Consider the following 18,912-nt stretch of genomic DNA (forward strand, 5'->3'; position numbering starts at 1 on the left):
GCCAGCATTGTTCCAATAGATGTGTGTCAATCAGTTGCATTTCCTGTTTGCTGCCTATATGTCTGGGATCATCTCACTGATTTCCCAGGGGGACAGGTTGACAGGCAACAGATATGGGTCACTTTACTGGACATTCTGGATATATCTGTACAGTTGTGGGGTACGATTCTGTATGCAGACTACTACCACTGGCAGGATTCAAACTATGGCTGTGTGTGCTAAAAAGCAACAGTTCACATCTCAGTTGCATGTGATTTTTGGGTTTTGTCGTCTGCCTTTTCCCTGTTTTCTGTCTATTTGTTTCTCAGTTGTACTAAATGGCCTCTGGTGATTATAACCAGTCATATACAGGCATTCCTACACATTCTACTTATGGTGCACGGTGTGGGTAACAGCGCTTTTTACAACAGTACTATTACATGAATGCGAATCTAAATTACCATATGATACCAGAGTATGCACATGCAGTCCAGCAGTTAGACCTTTATTTTCAGGCTATTATACTTTTATTTACATGCATACTATGAGTCTTTTCCTGCCATATTCTCCGATGTATGCAGTACTTGCCTTAAACAATACAGGTTTTATACAGGCAATTAATTTACTAATACTTTTAGATTTATTTCCTATGACAGTACATGCAAGAGTATTACTGACCTGCCTCACATCACAACCTTTCTAGGCGACTACCATCTGCCTCCTGGTTCACGGCCCGCTCGATTGCAGCTGTGAAGGAAATAAGAGGAATATTTAGCCATACCTATCCATGATGTACATGAGCTAGCAATTATTAAACAGGTAGTGGACTGATACTTACACAAAGCTGAAACATCCCCTGCCATTCTAGCCTCTTGGATCCATGGTCCAAGAGGTCCCCCATATGCTGCTTCAGGTCGGCATAGTGATGCCTGACCTGCTCACCAGTTTGGGGTATGCCAGTGGCACTGGTGAGGTCACTAGCGAGACAGTCCTAGGCATCCACCTAATATTAGGAGCCCTGGTACTGGCCCTGCAGCAGTCTCTGTTCATGGTCTTTGACAAGGAGTCCTGCCATGACTCTGGACTCCTGGATGCACCAGCGCTGTGCCCAAAAGTGCATGCCCTCTTTTCCCTTCCTGACATAGTGCCTGCAAGGGAAGCTACAACCTGTTATGAGATGTATTCCTGCCTCTTGGGTTTATGTAGGGCCAATTTCCTGCACTTTTTTGTTATTGGCCAGTTTTCAAAAGGCTAAGCTATGGGCAAACCTGCTTACCCACGGTTGGCATTGTTTAAAGGGATATAACACTGGGCACATTGAGTTAGCTGCCCTACACATTGCTTACACCTCCTAAGCTGTCCTGTGCAATGCTTAGCATTGCTTACATTTGACTTTGCATTATATTTCCTTTTTAGCATTGATTTATTATTCATGACATCTTATATGTATGCCTGGTATCCATGATTCATGTGTACGTACACTGTATGGAGTCCTTGTGTTTTAATGGGGACTTCAACACTCTATTACAATTGCGCCTTACTTCTGGGCTTACTGCTGTACTCCACTTCACATATTTATGTTATGTAGTGGGTTATGGAACATATGTCTGTATGCTGATTCATTTCACAGGTTCAGTATGATTGTACTTGTTTGCTGATACCTCATCCTTCGGTACTTCTGTAATGGCTTGGTGGTTAACTACTGTGACTATAGTGTATAGGGTCCTGGTTCAAGGCCTGCAAGGTTGTTTATTTTGTTGATGGGCAGAACAAGGGCTGTTGGGTTCAGAGTGATTAAGACAATTTTGAGCATTTGTAAGTGGGTTTGCACGAGGGTAAGCAATGCTAGCCTCCAGTTACATATGCTTACAGAGTGTTAGCTTCAAAATTGCTTAACCTGTGTGTGCCTTGCTTACACCACACAAATGGGGGTTAAACCTGCTTACTAGTGCTTATATATGCTTACTACTGCTTATTGGTGCTTATACCTGCTTACTAGTGCTTGAGAGCACCCCAGCACTAACAGGTTTAACCTCATATCATACGTTCCGGCCCCAAAATCCGGACAACACCAAGAAAGGAGGGGGGGTGTCCATATTCATAAAGGACACCCACACCTCAAGGTTGGTGGCAACGCACGATGCATCGGAGACCATCCAGGTGCAATTAACCATAGGCAAGACTGCTCTGCAATTTGTAGCATGTTACAGGCCACCCTCTCAAACTCAGGAACCTCACATGGCCTTCCTGAAAACATTGGAGGGGATAAATGTATCTCCAAACACCATCATACTAGGTGACTTCAACTACCCTAATATAGACTGGGAACACTACTCAAGCCCGAACACTCTAACCCAAAGATTCCTGGAGTTCATAAACTCAAATGCCATGGAACAACTAGTCACCATCCCCACAAGAGGTGAAAACATACTTGATCTCATCATCACGAACATGGGATCAAAATGTTCAACACCGAAGTATACCCCTCACTGGTGAGATCAGATCATAAACTAATCTTGCTGGAGGTCCTCATCCCGCCCCCACCTGAAACAAAAAGACCACAGTGAAAAACTTCTCAAAAGCCGATTTCACACTTCTAAAACTAGTGTGGTCTCCTTTAAGGCCCCTGAGCCAGTGGTAAACATTACTCAAACCGCTGAATCACTTACAAATGCCTTCTACCAGCACCTACAGGACTGCATGGATCAGGCAATCCCAAACAAAACTAAGACTCTCTGTACCAAAGGCAAGCGTCCAGTCTGGTGGACCCCAGCCATAAACAAGCTCTACAACAAAAGGAGGAAGCTACTACAAGATAGAGCAAAATCCTTGAAAGGTAAGACACCTTTGATCATTATAAGTAAAAACTAAGAGCTCTCATAAAATCATCCAAGGCAAATTTTGAGAGAAAAATCGCCAAGGACTCTAAAGACAATCATAAGGCCTTCTTTAGCTATGTTAGAAACCTAGGAGGAAACTCCCAGATATGCTCAGAATTAGTTCAAAATGATGTGAATATTACTGAACCTACACACATTGCTAACATACTGGCTGACAGGTTCAGTGCAAACTTCTCCCTCCCCAAAGGAGAGATATCTATTCCAGAGGATTGTAGCCCCCAAACATCTCCAACGCCCAGGTGAGAACTGCCCTCACTAAGGCAAAAACACAGCATCCATGGGACGGATGGTGTCCCCGCTGTGTGCTTCATGAACTCAACGAGGAATTAAACCCACAGTTAGGACAGCTGTTTAATCTTAGCCTCACCTCAGGATACGTACTCCAAGGAGTGGCGCAGCGACTGTGGTCCCACTTCATAAGGCGGTGCCTCCACAGACCCTGGAAATTACCGCCCCATTAGCTTGACAAGCCTTATCTGCAAAGCCATGGAGAGGATCATAATGGAACTCATAAATAAAGACATAGGGAACTTGCAGACTTTGGATCCAACCCAGTTTGGCTTTGTCAAAGGCAGATCCTGCCTCTTAAACTTGGTTGACTTTTTTCGAGACAGTCACCAAGGCCATTGATGAGGAAAGGCAGTCCATACAGCCTACCTCGACCTGGCAAAGGCCTTCACACAATACCCCACTCAGGTATCATCGAAAAACTCATCAGCTTGAATGTAAACCCATACATCACAAGATGGGTTGCAAACTGGCTAAGCGACAGAACCCACAGGGTCAGAGTTGCTGGAGCCATGTCAGACTCAAAGCCTTTCACAAGTGGTGTCCCACAGGGCTCAGTCCTGGGTCCACTCTTGTTCGGCATCTACTTTTCTGAAGTACAAGCAAACACAGGAGGGTTATGGCTGACAAAGTTTGCAGATGACTGCAAACTGGGCGCCATAGTCGAAAACACATCTGACACAGATATCCTCCAGAAGGGCCTCACAGAAACAGATAACTGGTGCCAGAGCCATGGCCTGAAGTTAAACGCCAAAAAATGCATAGTCATACCCTTCGGGGAAAAACAAGGTTACCCCTAGCTACCATATAGGTGACAATCCACTGAGCACAGAAAAAGTCATCAGGGATCTGGGGACCCAAGTGGACAGTAGTCTTTCGTTTGACACTCATGTTGCCAAAGTAGTTAGGAAAACCTTCTATATCGCCCATCTGATCATGAAGGGATTCACATCTAGATCAAGGGAGGTCATCGTCCCCCTGTACTCATCACTCATTAGACCTATGATTGAGTACAATGCCCGTTCGAATGTATCTGACCAGACACCTGATGCAGCTTGAAAGGCCCCAAAAGTTCCTCACCAAAAGGATAAAGGGTCTCAAAAATATGTCTTATGCTGCCCGACTGAAAGAACTCCAGCTTTATTCAGTCTCATACCGCTTGCTCAGAGGTGACCTGTGCCTGACATATAAGGCCATGTCAAACCCAGATTTGATGAATATGCTTCACCTCAAAAAATCTAGATCCCTCAGAACCACAAGGGCGGGAGACTTAAACCTTGACACGGTTATAAATAGAACATGCTGGAGGGACAGATTCATCACCCAGAGACTCCCTATGCTGTGGAACAAAATCCCGGTACATGTGAGGCAGAGCACCTCGCTGGCCTTGTTCAAGAGGAATCTTGACCAATGGATGGGAGATTGCAGATATACCCCAGGGATTACTTCAGTGTCACTGCTTGACAGAGGCACAGAAAAATGATAGGCATAGTTTTTATTCAAACTAAAGGGGTGGCGAAAGCCACATAACTATGGGCTAGGCTTATAAATGCCCTTGGGCAGATAGCCTAGTATGAACCTATGAACCTATGAACCTATGAACAGTGACACCTCACATGGGCATTTACTACAGTACTCCAGTTCATAAAAATATGTTATTTAGTGGGTTATGCAACAAACATATTGGTCATAACATGCTTTGCCAGGGAAAATGCAATGTGCTGCAGTGGGACTCAAACCAGGAATGCCTGCTAGTAAGGCAAATGCTCTGCCCACTACACTACTGCTATTCTGTTTCATTTGCATATATCTTCCTTTTTATCCTTTTCAGCCATTTAAGCTGCATTACCCGTATCTAAGGGTTGGGCACACCCGCTCACCTATGGTTAGCTTTAATCAGAGTTTTAAAAAAATAAAAAGGTTTGTTCATTTTATTTCTAAATACATGCTTTTGTACATGGGGGGACTGTTGGTGGGGATATGTGCACACCTATGAGTAGTCTCACTCATTTCCTAGCCCTTTCAGCTGTTCTTCATAGCAGAGGCATGTATATTCTGCGAGCTCTGCTCTCAGACACTCCCCCTGCAGTCTTACATGCTCCATGTAAGATTAGGAGCTCAGGCAGTGCGCCTCATTACTATGCATGGCGAGCTGCCATCCTGCTCCTAAGCGGCCACTTCCGTGCAGGACTAAGCTAGTCCTACACAGAAGATTAGTAAATCCGGGGGATTGTTTATAAATGGTGTTTTAAGATTTTTATTTTTAAATTCTTTCATATTTTTGAACATACTTAACTTAATACATTGACAACACTGACATGCTGCAACCTAAAATATGTCATACTAAAGGTATAGTGTATAGTGTGGGTCTATTTTTATATTTTGTCATATCTTTGCACTCAAGGTCAGTGTAAATACAATATATATTGGCAGCTTGAGTAGCCAATCAATTAACATGTTTTGAGGATGTAGGAAGAAGCCTAAGTACCTGAAGAGACATGATAATGTGAAGTAGTAAATCTACAAAAAGAGTAGAGTAAGACTCCATGCAGCCAACATGTTCACCGAGTGATCCAGGAAGAGTCGGTAGGGGTGTGCAAGAGAGCTCCTAAAATGACTCTTACATGGACAGGGCTAGGATATGCAAATTACCTCAATTGCTGGTGAAAGCTATGCAAATGAGGTACATTTGCTATTCAGGAAACCCAAACCTGTTCGAGTAAGAGTAGTGTTATTTGCAGAAATGTACTCCATTGACATTTGAGTACCATTCTGCAAATAGCAAAACGGAGCCATGACAGCTCCAAAAAAAGGATACATCCAGTTGAGGAAGCATGACAATGGCCAAAAATACGGCCATTGGCAATGTTCACCGATGCAAAATAAAAATAAAATAATTTTTTTTTTATCCCGATCTCTGAAGTTTAAGCATAGCACAGCGCCTAGCAAACGTGCTGCACTCTAAAAACCATAAAACCAATAATTAAAATCCACAAATATGGAATTTATTGTAATTCTTAATTTACAATGCAAGGGAATGGCAGGCTGAAGACAACATGGCTACCGAGTAGAGGTTGCTAAGAGGGGAAGCTCAGTCTAAGAGATGTAACCAAGCATTAGTAGGCAATCCTATGCAAATGAGGGTAAGGATAGTGAATCCCAAGTTTACATAGCAAATGAGCACAGTCAGTGGAGTGTAGGAGTAGGATAAAGGGAGTATCAAAGTAGAAGATAGGTGACATCACGGGGGGGTATGTATGAAAGAAGTGAAGCTCATTGGAGCAGAGTGGCATGGGTTTGCTGTCAATTACTCATCGCTGGAAGAGGTCTGATAACAGGTACCCTAGCTAAAGGCAAGAAATTGAAGGTGTATGCCGTGGATAACACTAAAGGATCTTGTTGAAATGCTTGCAACATTTTTGCGCGTGGGTGCCCGCTTGTATATCTGAGTAAGACTGTGTGCGCATGTGTGCACCTGTGTGCGCGTGTTTAAGCTGAAGTAAGCTTGTCTAAGGTTGTTGAAATGTGTGTAAGCGAGTATGCGCCTGTGTGCATGCGTTTTAGCAAGAATAAGCAAGTTTTAGTCCGTGTGAGCATGTGTGCGTGCATGTAAGCTGGTGTCAGCGTGTTTCCACTTTTGTGTGCAGTGCTGCCCCCCTGAGGAAACAGAAAGGGAAAAGGAAGCACAACAAATAGGAAGTTAACCAAGGAGTACTAGCAGAGCTAGCAGGTGAAAACAATCAGAATCAGGCAATTACACAGGCAGTACTCTAGTCCAGCCCAGCCCAGCACTTAAAACTCTGCAAACAGCTTTCCACCATGTTTTCATCAGAGACACTGCAACACTGCAGTAAAGTAAGAGAAGTAAAAACTTAAAAAGCTTTACTGAGACAAAAAATGTTAGGGGCTGCCATTGCTGTTATAAGGCGACATATGCAACATGCTGAGGCTGGTGACAATGCGAATGCTGCTGGGCAACCCACAGTGAGGAGACGGAGAAGAGTGTACAGGCCCAGGGTAACCTATCAAGGGCTACATGAGCTGGAGATAGTGGAGCGCTATAGAGTGGACAGAGACCTCATGCAGCAAATTGTTGAGCTGTGCAGGCCATGCCTTACACACAGAACCAACAGAGGGGAACCCATCCCAGTGGAAACCAAGGTATGTGTTGGCCTAAGAATATTAGCAACAGGTACCTTCCAGAGACCAACTGGTGATATGATGGGGATATCACAGGCATCAGCATCCAGGGTACTGCACCAGTTCCTGGATGCCATGTCAGCACATGTCGGTGATCATGTATATTTCCCTAATTCCCATGAGGTATTGGCCAGCAATATGCGCCTCTTCCAGCAAATAGTGGAATACCCTGAGGTAGTGGGTGCAATAGACTGCATGCACATATGCATCAAAGGACCAGCTGGTGAGTGGGGTAGGGTCTACTTTAACTGCAAGGGCTACCCCTCCATCAACTGCCAGGTTGTGTGTGATGCCCAGGGCATAATACTGAATGTGTGTGCTGGCTGCCCTGGTAGCTACCATGATTCCCATATCTGGCATCTGACACATCTGTACCAGACATTTGCCAATGGGGACATCCCTCATGGTCACCTAGTGGGGGATGCTGGCTATGCACTGGAGCCATGGCTGATGACACCCATCAGAAACACACACACACCTGAACAGAAATGCCATAATGAGGCACACACACAAACACGAAATGTAATCGAGCGTGTGTTTGGGCAGCTCAAGTCACGGTTCCGGTGCCTGGACACATCTGGTGGAGCCTTGCAGTACTCGCCAACTACATGTACCCAAATTCTCATGGTACATGCTATGCTGCATAATATGATCCTGTGAAAACAGATGCAGCAGGAGCAGCATAGGCCCGGGCCAAACAGCCCCACACCATTGCCAAGGCCATCACAGGCAGAGTGTGACTCGGAGGAGGAACAACCTGAGCCTGCCCCAGTAGGCAGAAGGAGGCATGCCCAGTATGCTTTGGCCTTGGCAAAGAGGCAACGCATAGCACATACACTGGCTCAGTAGGAAACCTGAAAATTATACCTCTCTCTGACTCACACATATAGTAAAAGGGATGCCTAACTTGACACTACCTGTTTTCAAACATGTATAGGGAGTGTAGTATGTGCATCCGACATAGGCAGCCCTGCGGCACCACCTGAGGCATGATTGCCATATGTTAAGCAATACAAAGCATTGCTAAACAGCTTTTACCACTACTTAGTATATGTAAACAAAATTGCACACACTAACTAGCACAACTTTGGTCAATGTTGAGCAATATTGGGCAATGTTCAGCAATGTTGGTTAACATTGAGCAATGTTGGACAAGCTTGGTCAAAGTTGGGCATAGTTGAGCAAAAGCAGGTAAACATGCTCATATTTGCTCTACTGGCCCTTAAGCAGTCTGGTCTGCTCAGTATGAAAATATAAAGCAGTGACAGGCCTCAAACCCAGAATACTGTGCACTATAGTCATAGTACTGAACCACTAAACCATGACAGTATTTCACTGGTCAGCCTGTATGAAGAAATGTTGATAAGTCTATGCAAAGTATCTCATGGAAACCCTGCAGGCACAGCATAATCCCTGTCGAGTTATGACACAAAGGTGAGCCCTGCAGTAAAAATAGAACCTGATTTTCAACACACATATCGTATAAATGTTAATATTGGTCATGTTCACACACATGTAGTGGACTTCAGACAACAACATACTGAAAGGTCACACTGGGCATGCTCACACACTTAGGCCATGTCTGAGTACAGCAGTGGGCCACACATATCTGGCAGTTGCATGTGTTAACCCAGGAACCTCTCACTATTCACCAATCCGCCTGGTGCACACAGTTATGACAACAGACACATCTATAATATATTGGAACCCTGTCATAATCAAATATGTTCTGCAGATACTTAGGTTGTTCATAGAAAGTGGGAAAGCAAAGAAGATAAAAAAACCTGCAATCAGTATCATCAATAAACAATGTGCACTCCAAACATTATCATAGGTTGATACTAGGCTATCTGCCCTAGGGCATTTATAAGCCTAGCCAGAGTGTGTTTGGCTTTCGCAACCCTGTTAGATTAGTAGACTGTGCCTGTGAATAGTAGGTCACACAAGATAGCCCTTTTACAGTTAGTTTATTGTGCCTCTCTCCAGCAGGGACCCAGAACAGATCCCAGGGGTAAACCCATCCACTCATCAAGATTTTTCCTGTCGAGGGTCAGTGAAGGGTTCTGCCCATGTGGGACTGGGATCTCATTCCAGAATGAGGGGAGCCTCTGGGATATGAATCTGTCCCTCCAGCATGTCCTATTAATATCTGTGTTGAGGTTTAAGTCCCTGGAGCGTATAGCTCTAAGGGATTCGGATGTCCATTAATTGTGGGTTGGACATGGCTTTAAACATCAGGCACAGATTGCATCCGAGTAGGCGGTAAGCAGCTGAGTAGAGCTGGAGTTACTTTAGCCAAACTGCGCAGGGCATCTGTGTGATTCCCTAGATCCATTTGGTGAGGTAAGTTTGTGGCTATTACATTTGCTGCAGGTGTCGGGTAAGGTACATCCCAAATGGGGCATTGTATCCAATTATGGGCCTGATGAGTATAGGGGCACAATGACCTCTCTTGATCTAGATGTGAAACTTTTTGGGATAAGGTGGGCTATATAGAAGGTATGTCTAACCACTTTGGCAACTCGATTGTCAAAGGCAAGATTACTATCTACTCGAGTCCCCAAATCCCTAATAACTTCTTCTGTACTTAATGGATTACCACCTATGTGGTAATGTGTGGGCACTTCATTATTCCCAAAGAGGATGACTATGCATTTAATGGCATTTAGCTGTAGGCCATGACTCTGGCACCAGTTATCCATCTCTGAGAGATCCTTTTGGAGGATGCTTGTGCCAGCTGGAGAGTTGATTATGGCACCCAGTTTGCAGTCATCTGTGAACTTGGTCAGCCATAGTCCTCCTGTGTTAGCCTGTATGTCAGAAAAATATATACTGAACAAGAGAGGTCCCAGGACTGAGCCTTGTGGGACGCTACTTGTAACTGGTGTAGAGTCAGACATGGCACCTGCAATATTGACCATGTGGGTGCTATCCCTGATCCAGTTTGCAATCCATCTTGTGACATGTGTTGATATCTAAGCTGGTAAGCTTATTTATGATGCCCGAGTGGGGTATTGTGTCGAAGGGTTTTGCGAGGTCCAGGTAGGCTGTGTGGACTACCTTCCCTATGTCTATGGACCTGGTAACTGTTTAAAGAAGTCAACCAGGTTCAAGAGGCAAGATCTGCCCTCAACAAAGCCGAATTGGGTAGAATCCAGTGTCTGTAGGTCCCCGATGTCTCTGTGTATGAGTTCCATGATGATACGCTCCATAGCTTTGCAGACCAGGCTAGTCAGGCTTTTATGGCGATAGTGTCCAAGGTCCGTTGTGGCACCACCTTTGTGGAGCAGGACTACTGTTGCTGTATGCCGTTCCTTGGGTACATATCCTGTAGTAAGTCTGATATTGAACAGTGAATTAATGTGAGGGTTAAGTTCTTCATGAAGCTCATGTAAGACGCAAGCCGGGACACTGTCCGGTCCCATTGATGCTGTGTTGTCTGCTTTGGAGAGGGCAGCTCTCACCTGTTTATCTGTGATGTCAGGGAGGCTACACTCTGTTGGGATGGACATTTGCACTTTAGGGGGGATGGGGGGAGACATTTGCACTGAACCTGTTTGCCAGGACGTTGGCAATGTCTGTGTGTTCAGTGTATTTTTGTCATTATGCACTAACTCACAGCATATCTGGGAGTTGCCTCCCAGGTTCCTGACATAACTAAAGAAGGCCTTGTGATTGTCCTTAGTGTCTGTTGCAATTTTCCTTTTGGAGCGGGCCTTAGATGAGTTCATAAGTGATTGTAGCTTCTTGCTAGTAGTGATCAGAGATGCCTTCCCTTTTTGGGATTGTGCTCTATCATTAGCCTCCTCCTTTCGTTGTATAGCTTATTTATGGCTGGGGTCCACCAGCCAGGTCCTCTGCCTTTGGAGGAGTGAGTCTTGTTTTTATTTAGGCTAGCACGACCCATGCATTCCAGTAGGTGTCCATAGAATGCGTTTGTAAAGGATTCTGCAGTCTGAGCCATATTTACCACTGTCCCAGAGTCTTTGAAGGGTGCCACCTCGGTTGTTCTCCACCGAGATTACCTAGGATGGGGGTGGGGATGGGATATGGTTGTCCAGTGAGATAAATGTATGGTCTGACCTTACCAATGAGGGGTATACCTCTGGTGTGGAACAGAGTCCCCATGTTGGTGATGATCAGGTCCAATATGTTTTCCCCTCTTGTGGGTGTGGTGACCAGTTGTGGCATAGCATTTGAGTTTGTAAATTCTAGCAACCATTGGACGAGAGTGTTGGGGCTTGAGTAGTATTCCCAGTCAATGTTTGGGTAGTTGAAGTCACCCAATACAATGGTGTTTGGAGAGACCTTCATATTCTCCAGTGTTCTCAGGAAAGCCGAGTGGGGTTCCTGAGTTTGAGATGGTGGTCTGTAGCAGGCTACAAACTGAAAGGCAGTTTTGCCCAGTGTTAGTTGCACATGTATGGTCTCTGATGCTTCGTGCAGTGCTACTAACCTGGAGGTGTGTGTATCTGTGATGTATATGGATACTCCCCCTATTTTTGTTGGTCGGTCCGAGTTTTGTGGCCAAAAAGCATGGTATGAAGTATAACCTGGTAGTGCTGGGGTGCTTTCGGGTGCCTGAACTAGGTGTCTGTTACTGCACAGGAGAGCCTTGAGTGTGTGCATTTTGAGGTTTAGACTTCTGGCGTTGAGCAACATTACCCTTAATTTCTTTTACCTTGTATTGTCTATGGAGGTGGGTTTGTCTTTTGAGCCTTGCCTAAAAAAGGCACTATGGGGGTGGCAAGAGCCTTAGCCAGTATTCAAAAGTCCAGGGGTGACGGATGCAAGCTGTCCCTAGTGAAGCAATGTGGCATGTTGAGCATGTCATCCCAGGCTGACAGACCTTGGCTCCCCTTTGAATGACACCAATAAGTTAGCCAACTGTTAAAATTGATCATTTTGACTTTATACTGTGCCATCATTCTTGGTGAGGGTAAGATGCTACACAAGGTCATGGTCATACCGGCCTGAGCTATATGATCAGAGAGCTTCTCTATGTCTCTTGTCATGTAGTCCAGGGAGGAACGTCTGAGTTCATTCACACCAGCATGGACAATGATGGAGCCATATTTGTACTTGCTTTGGAGTGACCTGAGTGCATGTGTTATGTGGCGGATCTTGGCACCCGACAGACAGATCAAAGTTACCTTCTCCTTGTTCAACCTGGTGAGTGGGACATCAGTGTGTCTGACAATAGAGTCACCTATTACAAGTGTATTAGGTGTGTTGTTTAGCCCTAAGGGCAGTGACTGTGTGGCACACTGACTTTGTGAACTATGTGATATGTGGGTATTGTTGTGGGGTAGCAGTTGTTTGGGTGTCTGCTTTGGTGGTCTCTGCTGCTTAGGCAGATTTTATTTAGAGCCTCTGAGTATGTTTTTGTGTGGTAATGTGTTTTGTTTGCTGTTGCTATAGACCTATGTGAGACTGGATTTGTGGTGTGTGTGGTTACCTTCACCACCTGATAGACTGTGCCAGTCATGGGTCGAGAGAGCTCAGCCTCCTGTTTGTCTATATAGTTGCATCTCTCGCATATATCTGAGTTTGTTGGGAGAATGAGAGGGTTGTCTGTGTACATAAGGCAGTTGTAACATTACCTCAAAATTCCCATATTCACCAGCTGGACTGGAGAGTACACACGAAACTGACCTTTGGACATGCCAGGATATTATGATGAAATACTCTGTTGACTGATCAAAAAGGATCAGTAGGGTGTTAAGTGTGTAAAAGAGTATAACGGGTTTAGTGCTCAGGTTTGTCGGTGTTTTGGAAAGATTATCTGCGAAGGAGTCCAGACAGAACCATGACATTTCCTTCAGCTATGTCATAAATAGCAATGTACACTCATATATGTCCTGAGTCATGGCCAACTGTACATGACTGACAATGCCAACATCCTGTCAGACAGGCCCATACATACATACCCACCTCCCACTGACAAAAGGCCCTATCATCATACCAGGAGATATCACATGTAGAATGGGTAAACAGCTCCTTCCAAAGCTGAAAACATGGCATCAATTGGATTACATTGTTTCCCTATATGTGTCATAAGTGAACTGCAGAACAAACAGACCCTGCACCTGAACAGTCTGTTGAGCCTCACCCTCTGTACAGGATCTGAAACTGTTGAATGGGTTACAACAACATATGGCACACCCCACAAGTGTTGGTGCACAACAGACCATGGGAACTATAGTCCTATAAGCCTATGAAGTTTGATCTGTAAGGCCATGGAGTCCATCATGATTGAAGTCATAAACAGAGCTATTGGAAGCTGAAAAACACACAACCCTACCAACTTTGGTTTGTTCATGGGCAGATCATGGTTTCCAAACCTGCTAAACTGTTGGCAAGGCAGCCACCCAGGACATACATCACTGAAAGGAGCTACACACATCCCACATAGACTTTGAATAGCCCTTTTTCAACATCCCAGACACATGTCGTATCCACAAAATCAAAAATCTGTGCATAAATATGTATTGTCATATGCTGGAATGGAAATTGGTCCACAGATAGATCACACAAGCTAAGAATTGTGGAGTCCTGTTCAAGCAGTTAACATCTGCTGTCCCACATGGTTCATTCTTGGGATTGCATAAAACAAAGTGCACACACATTGCCATGTCCAGTCTGATGATGTCAGCATCCTACAAATATAGCAGGAGAAAATAAACCACGCAGTAAAGCATACAGCGAGTTGTGTTAATGCGTATCTCTCTAGTATCATAACATAGTTAAGTAGGGGTTTGAATCCTACAATTGGTGAGTGTGTGTGTGTGTGTGTGTGTGTGTGTGTGTGTGATTTCCTTTGAGAGGAGTGGCCTTTTTGGAGACTAGAAAAACACATTAAAAGAGGTAAATTCCTCTTTGGCAAGTCTGATGATGTCAGTATCCCACAAATACAGCAGTGGAAAAACAAGCTCCCTGTAAAGCATATAGCGCATTGTGTTAATGCGTATCTCTCTAGTATCATAACATAGTTAGGTAGGGGTTTGAATCCTGCAATTGTTGTGGGTTTTGCTTTTACTACTGTATGACATATCAGTAAAACAACAGTATGTGCATTGCACACACCAGGTATCTGTGTGGCAAATACATATATGTACATGTGACCTCAATTAGTTCATAGGTGTGAAGCCTGCTTTCTACATGAATACATCTGTTACCATTGACAGTTTGTGCTGCTGCTTCTCAGACCTTAGGTCACATATGTATGTTTGTGACAAGGCCAGCCACTGTAGTGATCTGTGGCCTAGGTCATCTGTGTCACACACACCCATGACAGTTTCTATAGAATAGTGTGAGTGAGGGTTCATGCCTGGGGTATATTTCAGACATGTTCAAACACAACAAAGTCTGTCACTAATGGGCATTCATTATAGGTGTACAACAACTTTGTGGATATGCATACAGACCCCTTGTTGCTTATGTAATACACTGAGGGACATCAGAATACCTTTGGAAATGTGAATACGAAAGGACAGATGACATAACATGTGGCTGTATGTACACATCGGTACCCCTGCTACATGTTGTGGGCTACTACCTATGTGGTACTGTCAGAATACTATGTTTAGTAAATGTGGATGACTATGCCCTAGTTGGCTTATAGCTTTACAGCATGGGTTGGTCAACAGGTATCTGTCTGTATGATACCCTTGTGGAGGATAAGTGTCTCATCCGGAGAATGCATTGTAGGCCACTGTATGCATTACCAGATGTGGACGGACATATCCCTAGTGTGTTTGCTTGTACCTAGGACAGCTACATGCCAAATAGGAGTGGTTCCAAGAATGGGTGCCGGTCAATACCACTGGTTACTGGTATAGTATAGTATAGTACCGGAAGGATTCAAATGCTACTGTGTATCCTACATCTGTGTGTCAGTTGTCAAGACATCATCTAACAATTGGTTAAAGTCAGGCTGTTGAGGTTATGTATACTACCAGAATGCAAACCAATGACCGATATTAACAGTATCACCCACAGCATAGTGTCAAACCATGTCATACACACATGTGTACCCAAGTTGTAACATATGTGTAGTAAAATGCATACTGGCCACCAATAGGAAATATGAAGTGTTAACACTGTGTAATACAGGACATGTCACCCATCCCATGTGTCCACTATGCATGTATATGCAGACAGTGCATCTCCACCATGTTCACATATGTACACCTGCAAATCTGTACTGCACACATCACACACGTACTGTCCACTCACCAACACATGCTGCCAGTACCACACACATCAGCCAAGTGGCACATGGGCGGACAATACATTTTTGGAATTAACACTGGTGTAAAGAATACTACATTGATGATCATAGCTTTAATGCATCATGCCTGCTCAGATATACCTACAAGGATATCATTACACTTTACTGTTGACAACATGCTAACATTGCTACACTGCTATTAGGTCACCCTGTGCATCAGCACCATGTTAGCCTGTTCCTGCATCAATGTCACATATGACAGTAGGTGGCACAGTTTCATCATATGCACATGGTGTGTTGTTGGTTTGCCAGAGCCCGACAATGACCCATCCAATCGACATGTATGTGTGTGTGTGTGTGTGTGAGGGACAACAGTACAGCATGGGTCAATGTTGATGTAATGTGTGTGTGTATGTGTTAGCCCTAGGTGTTTGGTTTATGTGTGTGTGTCTGCATGCACACAGTTCCACCATGTGGCTGCCAAATACAGGAGGTTGTTGGACAGCCACAGACTGTACCTGCCAGGCTGTACAGATCACTGTTTCCGGCCATGGACACAGTACCTGTGCCTGGCAGGGGTGCCACGGACAGTATTGGGTACTAAGCCAGACTGGGTACTATTGTCAGAGTCAGAGGGATGTCGACCGGACCCATGTCCCTGCTGGGACTGGCCAGAGCCACGTTCATGTGGTCATCTAGGACGGTCTATTGACAGCCCAGCCCCAACATTGCTGGGGCTGGTACTGCCACTACGGGAGCGGCTGGGACTTGTGTGTCATCTGCGATGACTGCCAGCTGATGATGTTGCTGGCATACGTCTATGTCAACATCTCAGCCATCCTGCACTGTCCTGGCACATGGACATTATATTGCAGTGGACATCTAGTGTCTCCCCCCAACGTCTATCAATGACCTCGGTGTAATTACGGATGGCACCAGCAAAGTCATGGATACTGTCGTTGATAGCGGTATTATGGGTCCTCTGCACCCTTAGTCCCTGCCTGGTGTACCATTCCATACGTGCCTGTGCCTGTATTACAGCCCGGAACATACCTGAGGTTGTGAGACCTGTGGGGGCACGTCTGCCAGGGGCATTACGACCAGCAGTGCTCCCACGAGAACTCCTGGACATATGTCTATGTGGTACCATTCCAGGTGTCTGGGTATGGCTGCTGTGAGGGGTTGCATGTGCCATAGATACCACAATATCCTGGTCAATGCCTACTGTATGCTGTCCCTCAGCTAAGGCCATTGGTGTTGAGGGATGTATTGGCAGTATGAATGTGCGCATAGATGGGGTGAAAAGCTGTGTGCTGTCGATTGGCAGACCAATGACAGACCCTGTCAAACCTGCCTGTGCCACAACACATGTATCATCATGTCCACTATTTGTGGCAGTGACTTCAGGTTCCCTGTTGCATTCATCCAACAAAACTTTAGCACCTGTGAGAGGAAGACAGGAAACACACTTTACAATCTGTACAGGTTGTTAGCACACATGAACACATGCACACACGCACACACGCACACATGCACACATGCACACATGCACACATGCACACATGCACACATGCACACATGCACACGTGCACACATGCACACATGCACACATGCACACACGCACACACGCACACGTGCACACGCACACATGCACACATGAACACATGCACACAAATACACTACTCAGTCAAGTTGACACACACACACACCAACAGCAATACTGAACATATTCGTTAGTGGTTGATTGTGGAGTACAGTATCACAAGCCAAAGAGTCCTATCACACGTGTCAGCATGCAGGATGTGTGTTGCTCAACAGCATGCAGTGCGAGTGTAGAGAGTCCTTGTTGATAATAGTATGCACGTCTTTGATGCATGTGTGTTGTTCTATGATTGGCCTCACCCTGGAACACAATGTGTACATGGACATAACATTGCTGTGAAAGTATAAAATGCTTTCCAATGTCCTGTGCACCATCACTCATAGGTATACATACTATGGCCGGATGCACACAACTGTCAGGTGGATAACAATGAATGATATGTGTAGTACTGTAGTTATTGTAACTGGATGTAGTGTAGTACCATGAGCCATCATCAGGCAGCATCATGTGGTCACTCAAGGCCACTAATGTATGCCACACTGGCAACTATCTTGCTGTACTTGACCTGCACCACTTTGGCTAAATTAACCATTCCACAGGCAGTTGTTACATGGGTATGTAAGGTGTTCAATAGGGAGCATTGCCTAACATGAATGTGTTGTGTGTTGAAGCGTGTCGCACCACCCCATGAGAGGCCTCTACCCCTGAGGTATAGTATGTGTGCTGTGTTGATGACATTTGGGATACTGGAGTCTGACCTTACAGCAGGTGTCTACATTCACCATGCGCATCATATTAACACTTACTGCGTATGACAAAGTGGTGTATGTTGTGTGCATGTGTATTGACTCTGCCTATACAATGTCCACTACAGTGTACCACAATTGGTTGGGATGCTCTGTGTATTGCATGTGTTTGAGGCAGCTACTCATGTTACTGGGATGTGCATAGTCCCACAGAGAACATGCAGAGCATGCATTGTGTGTAGGTGTTTTACATGTGTATATGGCCTACAACTCTCCTATGACATGTACATGTTATATGCTATATTAAATGTAGAACACTCACCAGCATGGGTCTGCTGTCTTGCTATAACACCAGAGGGACCTACAAGGATATGAGACAGTCTGTCAGTGTCAACAACTATGGCATTGCTGCTGTGAGTTTACAATTTTACAGTAGTACAACAGGTGACAGTCACAGGCATACAGATTATGCACCAAATTATCAGTATTGCATGACACCAGGCCCCACATCTTCTAAATACACAGTACACATCTGATAAATGCATGTTCTAGCAATCAAGCTAACCATAGTCTACAGATATGCCATGCTACCTGCACGCTCTGAGTCGACGTGCTGGGTGACTCTGGCCTCCATGATGACACATGTCTGTTGTAGTGGTTAGCCAGGAGTCACCACACTGAGGAGCATCTCTGTGAGGGGTGGATGTGTTGCTGCACCACCACCTGTGGCAAGCTGTTGTCTGTGGACATCGGAGGCATGCTGCCGGACATGTCTGATTAAATCACTGCAGTGATGGCGTACCTGCTCATAAGTCCGGTTATGCATGCCTACATCATTCACCGACAGACAACATCCTGCCACAGTGCAGTGTGCCCATGCTGGTCCTGGCTGGTTCTGGAGAACAGCAGGTTGTGATGTTGTATTAGGGCATCTAGGATGACTTCCTCCTCTTCAGGGGAGTA

Source organism: Protopterus annectens, chromosome 1.part1 (genome assembly GCF_019279795.1).
Source record: "Protopterus annectens isolate FY-2018-M chromosome 1.part1, PAN1.0, whole genome shotgun sequence".
NCBI lineage: Eukaryota > Metazoa > Chordata > Ceratodontiformes > Protopteridae > Protopterus > Protopterus annectens.